Source organism: Lissotriton vulgaris, chromosome 3_1, assembly GCF_964263255.1.
Source record: "Lissotriton vulgaris chromosome 3_1, aLisVul1.2, whole genome shotgun sequence".
Lineage (NCBI taxonomy): Eukaryota > Metazoa > Chordata > Amphibia > Caudata > Salamandridae > Lissotriton > Lissotriton vulgaris.
Window position 1 is genome coordinate 804183785 of NC_141689.1, and position 13545 is coordinate 804197329.

The 13545-nt window shown below is 44.5% G+C and overlaps 1 protein-coding gene across 1 annotated transcript in view; it reads left to right on the forward strand.

Moving 5' to 3' along the window:
* SLC27A6 (solute carrier family 27 member 6) overlaps positions 1 to 13545 on the forward strand; it is a 541371-nt gene that overhangs the window by 448745 nt on the left and 79081 nt on the right. The gene's annotated exons all lie outside the window — the stretch shown is intronic.

Genomic DNA, 13545 nt, shown 5'->3' on the forward strand with positions numbered 1-13545 from the left:
TAGTGTCAAGACTTCCAGAACCATAGCCAGCATTAGATCAGTGCCAGCAAAACCTCAACGGTCATTAAAGCAGGGCTCCAAATATCCACGTTGGCGAAGGCAGCATAGAGTCACCACGTTGTTCCTGCGGCGCTGTGTACAGAACCTGAAGAAGCGAGTATCCCAACATGGCCGCCGTAGGGAATTACAAACAGCGAGGAGTGAGCGCTCTAGTCTTCAAGAGCGCGCGGGCAGCTGTGGAGATGAAGCGCACAGCCGCTCTGGAATCTGCGCACTTCAACTGACCTCTTCACCGGAGTCACAGCGCGGCTCTGAGTGAAGTTCTTGTTCTGAGGAAATTCCTGTCAGCGCTTCTGATTTGGTTGTTCTTATCGCATGCGCAACGTGGGATTCTGGCAAGTGACTTTATTTGAAGAATTCGTAGTATGTATTTAGTTGGTGCCACTTCACGAAATTCAAGTTAGTTATCTCTGGTATCAGAATTGGGGTCTGTACTCCTTCACAGTTCAGTCAGTTCTATAGGACAGTATTAGTTTACTCATAGCTAGGTTTTAAGTCATTTAGTGTCTACTTCAAAGTTCATTCCATTGAGTCGGGACTTACTCCATTATAATTCCTCAAGAGTGTTGTCAGACCATTCTACCATATTCCTTCGCTTGACTCTTGTGAGGATAAACAGAACATTGCCTGTCATCAATCACCTCCTGGGGGCTTGTGCAGATTATCCTGAGGGTAAGAGACTTCACCTGTTATTTTTCCAATTAATTCACAGCAAATTGTCCAGAGTGTTTCTTGAGTTCTTTTTCAGAGGTAGTGGGCATAGGAATCAGTGTCGACTCCAGTGTTACTTGAAGCTTCTGACAGAGTGAAGTGCCAATCTTTCACTCGAGTCGACATGACTGAGGGATTTGACATGAACTCCTTGGCGGGAATCCTAGAAGGGTTACAGGCCCAACTTACACGTTCCACAGAAGAGAATAGAGTCCTGAGGGATGAGATAAAAAGGTCCCAACAAGAAACTCGTCACGTTCAACAGAAATTAGAGGAACTCTTAGCGGGAACAACTCCTTTACCTAGCTTCGACTCCTCTCAGAACTCTGGTGCAGAAGTGGCCACGCAAGTAATTCATTCAGTGGCACCTATTGTCCCCTTAGCCAACCCAGAACGCTTTAGCGGGGACCCCCATAAGGCCCAGATTTTCCTGACCCAATGTTCTCTACATTTCTTGTGCAGATCAGTAGTGTTCAAAGAGGATCAAGCCAAGGTCGCATTCATGTTGTCTTACTTGAGCGGCGACGCCGCAGCCTGGTCTATGCCGTTGGTCTCTCGAAACGACGCAGCTTTGTACGATTTCGACCGTTTCAAGAAAGAATTTCTACGAATATTCGACAGAAGAACGGCCAATCAAGCCACCAACAACGAACTCCTAGACCTTAAACAAGGCAATCGAGAATTGGTAGCATATATAGCTCAGTTCAACAAACTAATCGTCGAGACAGATTGGCCCGACAGTAAACGTGCGGCGATATTCTATCGTGGCCTCAAAGATGAAATAAAAGATGCATTGGCGCAGATCCCGAAACGTCCTCAGGAAATCTCAGAACTCATTGATTTAGTTCTTCAAATCGAGCATCGATTGTTTGAAAGAAGGTCAGAAAAGAAGCGAGACTACAAGTCGTTTGTGCCACGCCTAGACCACATGAGACCCGAACCCTCAAAACCTGATACGGGTACCGGAGAGGAACCCATGCAAATAGGTTCCATCAGGGGCCCTCTCTCTCAAGAAGAAAAAGATAAAAGGCGAGCAAATCAGTTGTGTTTGTATTGTGGTACCTCAGGACATTTTGTGAGGGAGTGTCCGAAGAGAAACAAGAGTAACCAGGGGTTAAAAGATCGATCCCACCAGTAACAGGAGTTGCCCTGGTGGGATGTTCCGAACAGTCAACTCATGAACCTCAGCAACTGATCAACACATTGCAGTCAGCGGCTCCCCATCTTACAGTATTTTTTACAGTCAAATTCGGAACCCAGACGTTGGAAGAAGTCTCAGTCATGATTGACTCGGGGGCCACTGGGAACTTCTGTGACCTGAAATATGCGCAAGAAATGGGCATAAAGGCGATCAAGAAGAAGAATCTCGAAGTCGTAAAGGCAGTCGACGGCTCCAATTTGACTTCAGGACCCATAGTAGAAGAAACAGAGACCTTAGAATTGGAAGGGTTGCAGGGTCATCGAGAATTTATTAGATTTAACCTCATAGACGCACCCCAGTTCCAGCTGATTTTAGGGTTACCATGGTTGACCACGCATAACCCGATTATTGATTGGGAGAGGAGAACGGTCAAGATGAACTCGGAATTTTGTCAGAGGAATTGTTTTACTAAGAACTCAGAAGAGTGCGAGGGATCGCCGGCTACGGAGTTGGCCAAGTTGTCGCTCCACATCTGCACTGTTAGCGCAGTGGAAATTCCAAAAGAATATCAAGATTTGGCGAGTGTGTTCGACAAAAGGAATGCTGAGAAATTACCCCCACACAGAAGCTATGATTGCAAGATCGAATTGGAAGCCGGTGCCAACCTGCCCTGCAGTCGAGTTTACGCACTCACTGAAAAGGAGAACAACTACCTCAAAGAGTATTTGGATGAGTTTACCAGGATGGGATTCATAAGGCCATCACAGTCTCCAGTTTCGTCTCCGCTTTTCTTCCGGCCAAAAAAGGATGGGACTCTCCGCACGTGTATCGATTACAGAGCATTGAACCAAGTTACAGTGAAAAATCGGTACCCATTGCCACTAATCAATCAACTATTGGATCAAGTCAAAGGAGCAAAAATTTACACCAAGCTTGACCTGCGTGGAGCTTACCATTTGGTGAGAGTGGCCGAGGGTGATGAATGGAAAACAGCCTTTCGGACCAAGTATGGGTTGTTTGAGTATCAAGTGATGCCTTATGGGTTGAGCAATGCCCCAGCAGCATTTCAAAACTTCGTTAATGATGTTCTGAGAGAATTCTTGGACCGAGTGGCTGTCGTCTATATTGATGACATATTGATTTTTTCCGACAACATGGAAGATCATGTCAAGCATGTGCGAGCTATACTCCAGAAGCTTTTGGACAACCACTTGTACGTGAAATTGGAGAAGTGTGTTTTTCATGCCGAGAAGGTAGAGTTTTTGGGATTCATGTTGTCCGCAGCTGGTGTCGAGATGGATAATTCAAAGGTCCATGCCATTCAGGAGTGGTCATCGCCAGGAAGTGTGAAGGAAATCCAAAGTTTCATTGGTTTTGCCAATTTTTACCGGAGGTTCATTCCTAATTTCTCGTCTAAGGTCACTCCCATCACTCACCTGCTAAAGAAGGGACAAAAATTTGTGTGGACTGCAACTGCAGAACAAGCCTTCCAGGACTTGAAGACGGCCTTCATTAGCGCCCCCATTCTAATGCACCCTGATCCGGAACAAGCCTTTTTCGTTGAAACTGATGCATCAGACTTCGCAACCGGAGGAATTTTGTCACAGAGGAACAAAACGACGGGACAACTGCATCCGGTGGCCTACCGGTCCAGGAAGCTGTCGGACACGGAGCGCAATTACTCCATCGCCGACAAGGAATTACTGGCTGTTCGAGAAGCATTCCAAGATTGGCGACACTACTTACTGGGGGCCAAGCATACTGTCACTGTGTTTACAGACCATCGCAACCTCCAATTCCTAAAGTCTGCTAAAACACTTTCGCCACGTCAATTGAGATGGTCTTTGTACTTCTCGGAATTCGACTTCGTGATCACGTACAAACCAGGTTCGAAAAACGGGAAGGCCGATGCTCTTTCGCGCATGAACCCCACAGCCGAAGAGAAACCTTCAGTCGAAGAACCCATAGTTCCATTGAAACAAATAATCGGAGCCATGCAAATGAAAGAATTCGATGAACAAATTCAGCAAGTCTGCTCAGAAGAGGATCTTCGTAAGTGGGCCGAGGCAGATGGTAAAAGAAACCTTGTCGAAGGACTCCCATATCATGAAGGCAAGCTATATCTTCCAACCAGAAAACTCCAAGAAGAGGCTTTGAGAGGTTGTCACGATGATCGAATGGCAGGCCACAAAGGGGTCAAGAAGACCGAAGAACTGGTCCGGCGACACTTTTGGTGGCCAGATCTGGCAGCCCAAGTAAGACAATATGTTTCGACCTGTGAAATCTGCATCAAAGGAAAGCCCAGTCGTCAGGCCCCGCAAGGGTTATTGCAACCCTTACCTAACGCACCCTACCCCTGGCACACCGTGACATTAGATTTAATAGTGGATCTGCCCTCTAGTCAAGGTAACACAGTGATTTTGGTGGTGGTGGACTCATTTTCCAAAATGGGACATTTCATTCCTTTCAAGACTGTACCCACAGCTTCGCAATTAGTACAGACATTCAACCAACACATCATTCGGGCACACGGAATTCCACAAGTAATCATTTCAGATAGGGGGTCACAGTTCATGTCGAAATTTTGGAAGACCTTTATGCACAACTTAGGCATAGACGCACGTTACTCAACTAGTTATCACCCCGAGACAGACGGTCAGACCGAGAGGTTGAACCAGGAGCTAGAACAATATTTACGCCTCTATCTGTTAGAGCAGGATGTTGAATGGTCCGAATTACTGTGGACTGCAGAATTCGCATACAATAACGCAACTCATGATTCCACAGGGTTCACTCCATTTTACTTGAACACAGGCAGACATCCAGCTATCACACTGGGTAAACAGATTGGGAAGGTCCCTGCCGTGGCTAGAGTAATGGAAGAGCTACAGAGCTCTTACAAAAGAGCTTTGAGCAATTTAATCAAGGCCAAACAATCCTATAAAAAGCAGGCAGACAAAAAGAGAAGACAAGGCCCACAGTTTAAAAAAGGTGACCAGGTGTGGCTATCCACGAAACATTTGAGATTAAAGGGTAATCGGAAGTTTCAGCCTAGATTCGTAGGGCCATTTAAAATTCAGAAGATCATAAATCCTGTAGTGGCGAAGTTACAATTACCAAAGTCATTGAAAATTCATCCGTCCTTCCATGTTTCCCTTCTGAAGAAAAGTCCAGACAAGGTCAGGTTAAAAAACTCTCCACCCGCCATAGTGGTAGAATCAAGCGAAGAATACGAAGTCAGCAGAATCTTAGATTCCAAGGTGGTGAGAAACAAACTGTATTACTTGATAGAGTGGAAGGGGTACGGACCTGAGGAGAGGTCGTGGGAACCAGCAGTCCATGTAAATGCCCCACGACTAGTTGAAGCCTTTCATCAGGCACACCCTAACAAGCCCGCTGTGGAAGGACCATTTTTGAAAGAGGGTACTGTCAAGACTTCCAGAACCATAGCCAGCATTAGATCAGTGCCAGCAAAACCTCAACGGTCATTAAAGCAGGGCTCCAAATATCCACGTTGGCGAAGGCAGCATAGAGTCACCACGTTGTTCCTGCGGCGCTGTGTACAGAACCTGAAGAAGCGAGTATCCCAACATGGCTGCCGTAGGGAATTACAAACAGCGAGGAGTGAGCGCTCTAGTCTTCAAGAGCGCGCGGGCAGCTGTGGAGATGAAGCGCACAGCCGCTCTGGAATCTGCGCACTTCAACTGACCTCTTCACCGGAGTCACAGCGCGGCTCTGAGTGAAGTTCTTGTTCTGAGGAAATTCCTGTCAGCGCTTCTGATTTGGTTGTTCTTATCGCATGCGCAACGTGGGATTCTGGCAAGTGACTTTATTTGAAGAATTCGTAGTATGTATTTAGTTGGTGCCACTTCACGAAATTCAAGTTAGTTATCTCTGGTATCAGAATTGGGGTCTGTACTCCTTTGACGTAAATAATTAATTTACTCTCTTAATTTCTATGCAGGTAAGTACTTAATCTATGATAACTCAATCAGAAGGAAAGAAAACAGAGTCCGTGGTGTTAGAGTTTCTAAGGGTTTTATTCCTCATAAAGGAATCAGGATATCATGTTCTGACCACCACAGGGGTGTCAGAAGGGATAGATGAGCGCGCTCTCGTTTATTGACAATACATAGCTTATATACTTGATTTACATCATAATGTTCAATGTAAGAGGCGTAACAGCTGAGAGAAGACAAGATAACAGTATACACGTGGTACCAATACATCATCAAGAGGCGTGAACTAGGCGTGAACTAGAGGTGTGTGCTAGAAACGTCACTGATAGGTGACGCAAGTGGGTGGCACCAAGGGGTGGTGCTAACAGAAGGTTGCAATGTCAGCAGAAATCGGAAGCTTGGATGCGCGCGCAGCTGCATGACGTGTGATTGACGGGGTGCAGGGGTCTTGACATTTACACTGACGGAAAGAGACAGAAGTCTGGCATGTCAGATCAACTTGTACTTCTATCATATCTGATATCTGATGTTTAGGAACTATACTATCTGGGCGGAAGGGTCTCTAGGGTAGAGGCTATTCTATGCTAACTGTGGATGCGTATATGAGCGCCTGAGTGTCTACATGTGAAGCGTGGGGGCACGGGGCCTTCCATGGAAGCATGGCAACGGAGGCTATGAATTACTTGCATTAAGACAGGTCGGCCCTTTTGGCTCTGCAGCTGGAGAGGATGTTTACAGGATCTAGTAGGCAGGAATGTATTCTCGGGGAGCGGAACAGATAACTCGAAGGTTATAGTCAGTCTTGGCAGAAAGCAGGCTTGAGCTGAGCGCGAGGGGCCGCGCTGAATGTAGGACAGAGTTCACGAGTACAGAGGTAGCCTGGGCAGAGCCAGGAGCCACAAAAGAGGTTCAGATGGCAGGAATTCAGGGCCTACTCTGGCTAGAGCAGGAAAAAGTGAAAAGTGTACTATAAAAAGACGTTGGCATAGCATACTTAGGAACGGACTATATAATCCATTCATGGTGCATCTGAAAGAGGACAAGTTGACGGTGGACGCAAATGTATTTGCGTCTTCATAGCTGGCACAGGAGGGAAGTTACATGCACTTTAAGCTGGTACATGGAGTCGGTGGGGTACGCGCTAGGGAACACATCATGGCCAAAATTTAATTTTCCTCATTCCCTCCTTGTTCCCTACGGACCCTTCATGAAATATCGATCCTCATGAATCGATCAGTCTGTTCTTGTAACATCATTTGTTCTTCTTTCTTTCGGTTACGTTTTGAGTGGAAACTGGAATGTTCAATACAAGAAGTGGCACATAGTCCACAAATCGCTGGCCCACACTGTAGGCACAGGCAGCAACTGAATACTAGGACTAGGCCAATGCCTAGGAAGGATAGAATCTTCCATCCCCAAGCTGTTAACGTTGTCCAGAACCAACCGGACCAAGTCCAGGTGCCTGGATTCTGATGTATCTGATTTGCAATTTTATGAAGACGGGTGATAGCTTGATATACAGATGGTGCATTCTGTGGAATGAAAACACAGCAGCTTGACCCGATGACCTTACATGCTCCACCTCTATCTGCCAAGATGACGTCAATTACAAGACGATTCTGAAGGACAACAACCCGCATAGCGGACTGCTCTTCTGTTAAGTTACCTAAGGCGGAGGTAGTTTCATTTACTACGGCTTCAAGTGTTCGAGTTAATCTGCGTATTAATTTACTATTCTGGACAGGACCTAAAAAGAAAAAGAATCCTTTATTAAAATCAGTGTACTGTTCCCATGCCGTTTCTGTGTAGTCGACAAGGGGGGTATCTCTTCTGGGTCTATTCTTTACTAGATTGCTATTTCTATGGTAATCAGAAGGAGCTAGAAAAACGGGTGGCAGAAGGAATGCAATGTAACAGGTACCATCCCAATCTGGAGGTAGACGAATGTATGCGGTATGACCACACACAAAGTAAGAATGACTGATAGCTTTGAAAGATGACTTTCCATCATCACTGAATTCGACCACAGTAGTGCATTTACTATGACCTAAGTGTACTGAACCTTTCTTCTTGATACATAATTCACCAGTGACTGGCAGTACTGACATAATAGGTAGAACTGGTGCGGCTTCGGATTCGACAGTAAGAATCATAAGGCTAATTGTATAATTACCTAATCCATATACTTCATTTTCTAGATCAGTTCCTATTCTAATGGGCAGTCCCTCCTTATCCGGGTAACAGACGTCTAGTAGGACCAAGTTCAGGTTTCCCCAAACCCAACCCCCATCGAAAACAGCAATGTCGGGATCTAAAGAATTAATTATCTTAAACCATGCTCCGCAGGAGCCATTGTGAGTGAACGGATACGGAAAGAGAGGCAGCGCTCCCTTGTAATTCTGGTAGGGAGGGAGTCGGCCACATATCCAGCAATTTGTAGCATTGTTAGTTTGATGAGAATGATGTAACATACTAATGAATGTATTGTTGCGCAGCGCAAGTCTGTAGGAAAGCTCATGAGGAGGTAACTCACTAAAAGTGTGTTCAGCAGAGACATTGTAAGCAGATTGTTCACGCTTGAAAATAGGATAGTATATAGGTAACAAGATGCTAGCAACAATTATTAATATACTTAGAATAAACATAATTATTAGTGTCACTATGCAGTGACTACAAAGTGATTTGCAATATGTTCTTTTCTTTTCTTCTCTCTCTCTAACTCGATCTAGGGGATACATGTCAGAAACTATTTAACCGATTCACCTAGGGGAGGACTTAAACAATTAAACTGTCTGACTTGCTAGATCGTAACTTCATACGATATTGTTCTTGAGGAGTTTTTTCTCGTTTGGATTCGGAAAAGTCTTTGGGATCACAGTCTTTGGTGGGGGTGGGTGTGTCTTGTTCCGGTTTCAGTCCTGGGAATGTTTTGATATGGCTTAGGTGGACCCACCCCTTTCTTCCTTCCAACTTGACTGCGGTCCTTGTCGTAAGTAGAACGGTCTTCGGAGACTTCCAGCGGGGCTCCAACGGACTTTTCCTGTCGAAGTTTCGGACTAAAACAACATCTCCGGGGCGGACGTCATGCTCCTTTACATCGGTGTTGTCAGGGAAGGCTGCGGCAACCGGGAAGCACGGAAACAGAAGGCCTCGGAAAACTCGACTGGACTCGACTCGGAACTTCGGAAAACTTCGGAGAACTTTCGGAAAACTTCGGAAAACTTCGGAAAACTGGTGGGCCTCTTCACACCTCGGACCTTGCTTCTTTCATAGCTTATATACTTGATTTACATCATAATGTTCAATGTAAGAGGCGTAACAGCTGAGAGAAGACAAGATAACAGTATACACGTGGTACCAATACATCATCAAGAGGCGTGAACTAGGCGTGAACTAGAGGTGTGTGCTAGAAACGTCACTGATAGGTGACGCAAGTGGGTGGCACCAAGGGGTGGTGCTAACAGAAGGTTGCAATGTCAGCAGAAATCGGAAGCTTGGATGCGCGCGCAGCTGCATGACGTGTGATTGACGGGGTGCAGGGGTCTTGACATTTACACTGACGGAAAGAGACAGAAGTCTGGCATGTCAGATCAACTTGTACTTCTATCATATCTGATATCTGATGTTTAGGAACTATACTATCTGGGCGGAAAGGTCTCTAGGGTAGAGGCTATTCTATGCTAACTGTGGATGCGTATATGAGCGCCTGAGTGTCTACATGTGAAGCGTGGGGGCACGGGGCCTTCCATGGAAGCATGGCAACGGAGGCTATGAATTACTTGCATTAAGACAGGTCGGCCCTTTTGGCTCTGCAGCTGGAGAGGATGTTTACAGGATCTAGTAGGCAGGAATGTATTCTCGGGGAGCGGAACAGATAACTCGAAGGTTATAGTCAGTCTTGGCAGAAAGCAGGCTTGAGCTGAGCGCGAGGGGCCGCGCTGAATGTAGGACAGAGTTCACGAGTACAGAGGTAGCCTGGGCAGAGCCAGGAGCCACAAAAGAGGTTCAGATGGCAGGAATTCAGGGCCTACTCTGGCTAGAGCAGGAAAAAGTGAAAAGTGTACTATAAAAAGACGTTGGCATAGCATACTTAGGAACGGACTATATAATCCATTCATGGTGCATCTGAAAGAGGACAAGTTGACGGTGGACGCAAATGTATTTGCGTCTTCATAGCTGGCACAGGAGGGAAGTTACATGCACTTTAAGCTGGTACATGGAGTCGGTGGGGTACGCGCTAGGGAACACATCATGGCCAAAATTTAATTTTCCTCACCTTCACAGTTCAGTCAGTTCTATAGGACAGTATTAGTTTACTCATAGCTAGGTTTTAAGTCATTTAGTGTCTACTTCAAAGTTCATTCCATTGAGTCGGGACTTACTCCATTATAATTCCTCAAGAGTGTTGTCAGACCATTCTACCATATTCCTTCGCTTGACTCTTGTGAGGATAAACAGAACATTGCCTGTCATCAATCACCTCCTGGGGGCTTGTGCAGATTATCCTGAGGGTAAGAGACTTCACCTGTTATTTTTCCAATTAATTCACAGGAAATTGTCCAGAGTGTTTCTTGAGTTCTTTTTCAGAGGTAGTGGGCATAGGAATCAGTGTCGACTCCAGTGTTACTTGAAGCTTCTGACAACTAGGCTCTCAATGTGACTTTGTCTGCTTGTTTCCAGTTTGAAGTTATTAAATGTAAGGCTACTGCTAATAATACATCTATTAATTTAAAGTTAGAAGGGGATTGGGGCCATTGAGGTGATAAAGAACCTAAGAAAATGTTAGAAAGGGAAAAAAGTACATCAGTTTTAAATATTTTATTAATTTGATTCCAAACTGAATGCCAAAAGTGAGAAATCGTGGGGCATATGTTTTAAGTCCGCAGGACCAACAAGTAGAGGAAGCATTCGGAGAGAAAGACACTCATTTTGCATGAGTAAATAAAAGACGTTGATCAACAAAATAAAGGGTTTGAGAAGTATTAGCAGCTCTAGATGTTTGCGAATCTTGACCATATTTTATCCCATATGAAGGTCGACCAGCACTGAGAAGTCTTTTTCTCGTGCCAATTCAGCCTTTGTTTTGTTTCGGTCTGAGGAAAGAAATAAGAGTTTATATAGAGAGGAAACAGAAGGGGAGGAAGTTAACCCCTCCCACGCTGGTGACGGAACCGCTCCGTCGCCAGCCTCGGGTGGGCTGTGCTGGTGACGGAGCGGTTCCGTCACGGCCCGCTCGCCGCACCTAAGCGACGCTGATTTTGTGCCTGCGTGGCACGTTCTATTGAGCGAGCGGGCCGTGACGGAACCACTCCGTCACAAGCACAGCCGACCCGAGGCTCGTGACGGAGCGGTTCGGTCACCAGCGTGGGAGCGCCGCGCGGCCCCCCTGGCCCCTAGCTTTGCGGCAGAATTGCCGCTGCAGCGAAAGGGTTAATAAGGGAAAAAGAGTCAAACTTCTCATGGGTGGTTTAGGGGTAGATGATGGAGAGAGAAGATATTGAGTAATAGCAGGAAGTAAAAGATTATATTATGGTTTACAAGACGACTGCAATGAATATTTTGCTTGAAGGTCAGCGAAAGAGAGGGACGTCATAGCTAATAGTTGTGAAATCCAAAACAAGCCTTTGTGTCACCAAGACTGCCAGTTAATGGTGCGATTCTTTAAACGTAATAAGTTATTGTGCCATATGGGTTGCTGATCTGGAGAAGGATAAGAGGATGGTAAAAGAGGGATGAGAATTTTGGGAGTATGGAAAATAACGGGAGTGCGAAAAGATGAGATAATTTTAGTGAAAGCAAGAGACTCTATAAAATCAAAGGGGCACATAAAAAACTTTTCTATTGAAATCCATATGGAGGGATGAGCACACTGCTCAAGGGAGAGCCAACTGGAGGACTGTTTTAAAGAGAAAGCATAATGATAAGATTTGAAATCAGGGAATTTAAGACCACCATTAGATTTGCCTGTCTTTGAGGAGGATAAAGCTATCCGAGGAGATTTGCCTTTCCAGAGAAATTTTGTTAAGAGAGAGTCAATTTATTTAAAATACAATCCAGGAATGTGTACAAGGGTCATTGATCAAGTGTGTAGAATCAGGGGAGAAATCATCATATTGATGGAATCTAATCGTCCCCACCAGGAGAGAAAGAGCGGATGCCAACGTTCAATAGTATGATTTAGAGCTTTGGTAATATGGTCAAAATTTTGTGTCAGTGTGTCTGAAATATTCGAAGAGAACCATAGACCTAAATATTTTATTTTAGAAAGCCGCCAAGAGAAACTGGTATGTACAAAAAAATGTTTAAGGCAAGTCACATTGAGAGGCAGAACCTCACATTTATCTAGATTAAGGCGATATCCAGAGAGTTGAGAAAAGATATCAACCTGGTTAAGAAAAGAAGGGATGGATGTTGTGGGGTTAGAACAGTATAACAGAATATCATCTGCATATATAGACATTTTGACCTGCAGGTATCCAGTTGAAAACCAGTAATCATAGTATCTTGTCTAATCTTAGTTAAAAAAGGTTCTAATGCTACTACAAATAATAAAGGGGATAAGGGACAACCTTGTCTGACTCCTCTGAAGAGAGGCAAATAATCTGAAATCTTTTCTTTAACGAAAATAGAAGCTTTGGGGCCTGAATATAGTAAAGAAATAAAAGAAATTCATTTTGGAGGAAACCCTATCCATTTTAAGGCCTGAAACATGAAGTCCCATCCTAACCTGTCAAAAGCTTTTTCTGCATCTAAAGCTATAGCTGTAATAGGATAGTCAAGAGAGGAAATTTTGCTAAAATGTTGAAAAAAAACTCTGGATTATCTGATGATCTACTTTTTACAAAACCCGATTGTTTAGGGCAGATAAGATTAGGTAATATAAGAACAATACGAAGAGCAATACTTTTTGCAAATATTTTATATTCTGTGTTTACTAAAGAAATGGGACGATAATTTTGGCAAAGAGATAGGTCTTTATTGTCCCTAGGAATTAAACATATCATGGCTTCTTGAAATGTTTCACAAAAAGAACCAGTTGTAATAAGAGTTAAATAAGGATAAGAGATTAGGGAGAAGAAGGTTAGCAAAATGCGCATAAAATTCAATAGTAAATCCGTCTGGTCCAGGGGCTTTCCCTCTCCTTAACACTGAGACCGCATGCGTAGATCAAATCAACATGATGAGATGGGGGAAGGGGTCAACAGACTGAAGATAAGAGGAAAGATCTAATGAAGAAGGTTGCTTTTCAGGGGTATATACATTTTTGTAAAAGGAGACAAATTCATTTAAAGTACCAGCAGCATTCTGTAAAGAATCTATTTTAGTTGGTTCACGTCTTATCTTAAAGTAGTTAGCCAACAATTTCTCCATTGTATTTTGGCCTCCATAATAACGAGAACTACTTTTTAAAAGATAGGAGGAGGCAGCTTCTGCGGATAATTTTTTGAAAGTAAGTTTCGCATCGATAAGATTTTTTAAAGAATCTTCAGTGTTTGATTGACGCGGGTGTGCGGGGTTTCTCTCGCCTTTTAGCCCTGGCTTGTTTACTGCTTAGAGCTGTTTTTAAATATTGCTTTTTTAGCCTTTCAAGCAAGGCGGCTTAAGTCTGGGCACTATACCACCTTCTTCCCTCCAGCAGCACCTCAATACTTTTGGCGCTAGCACCCTTACCTG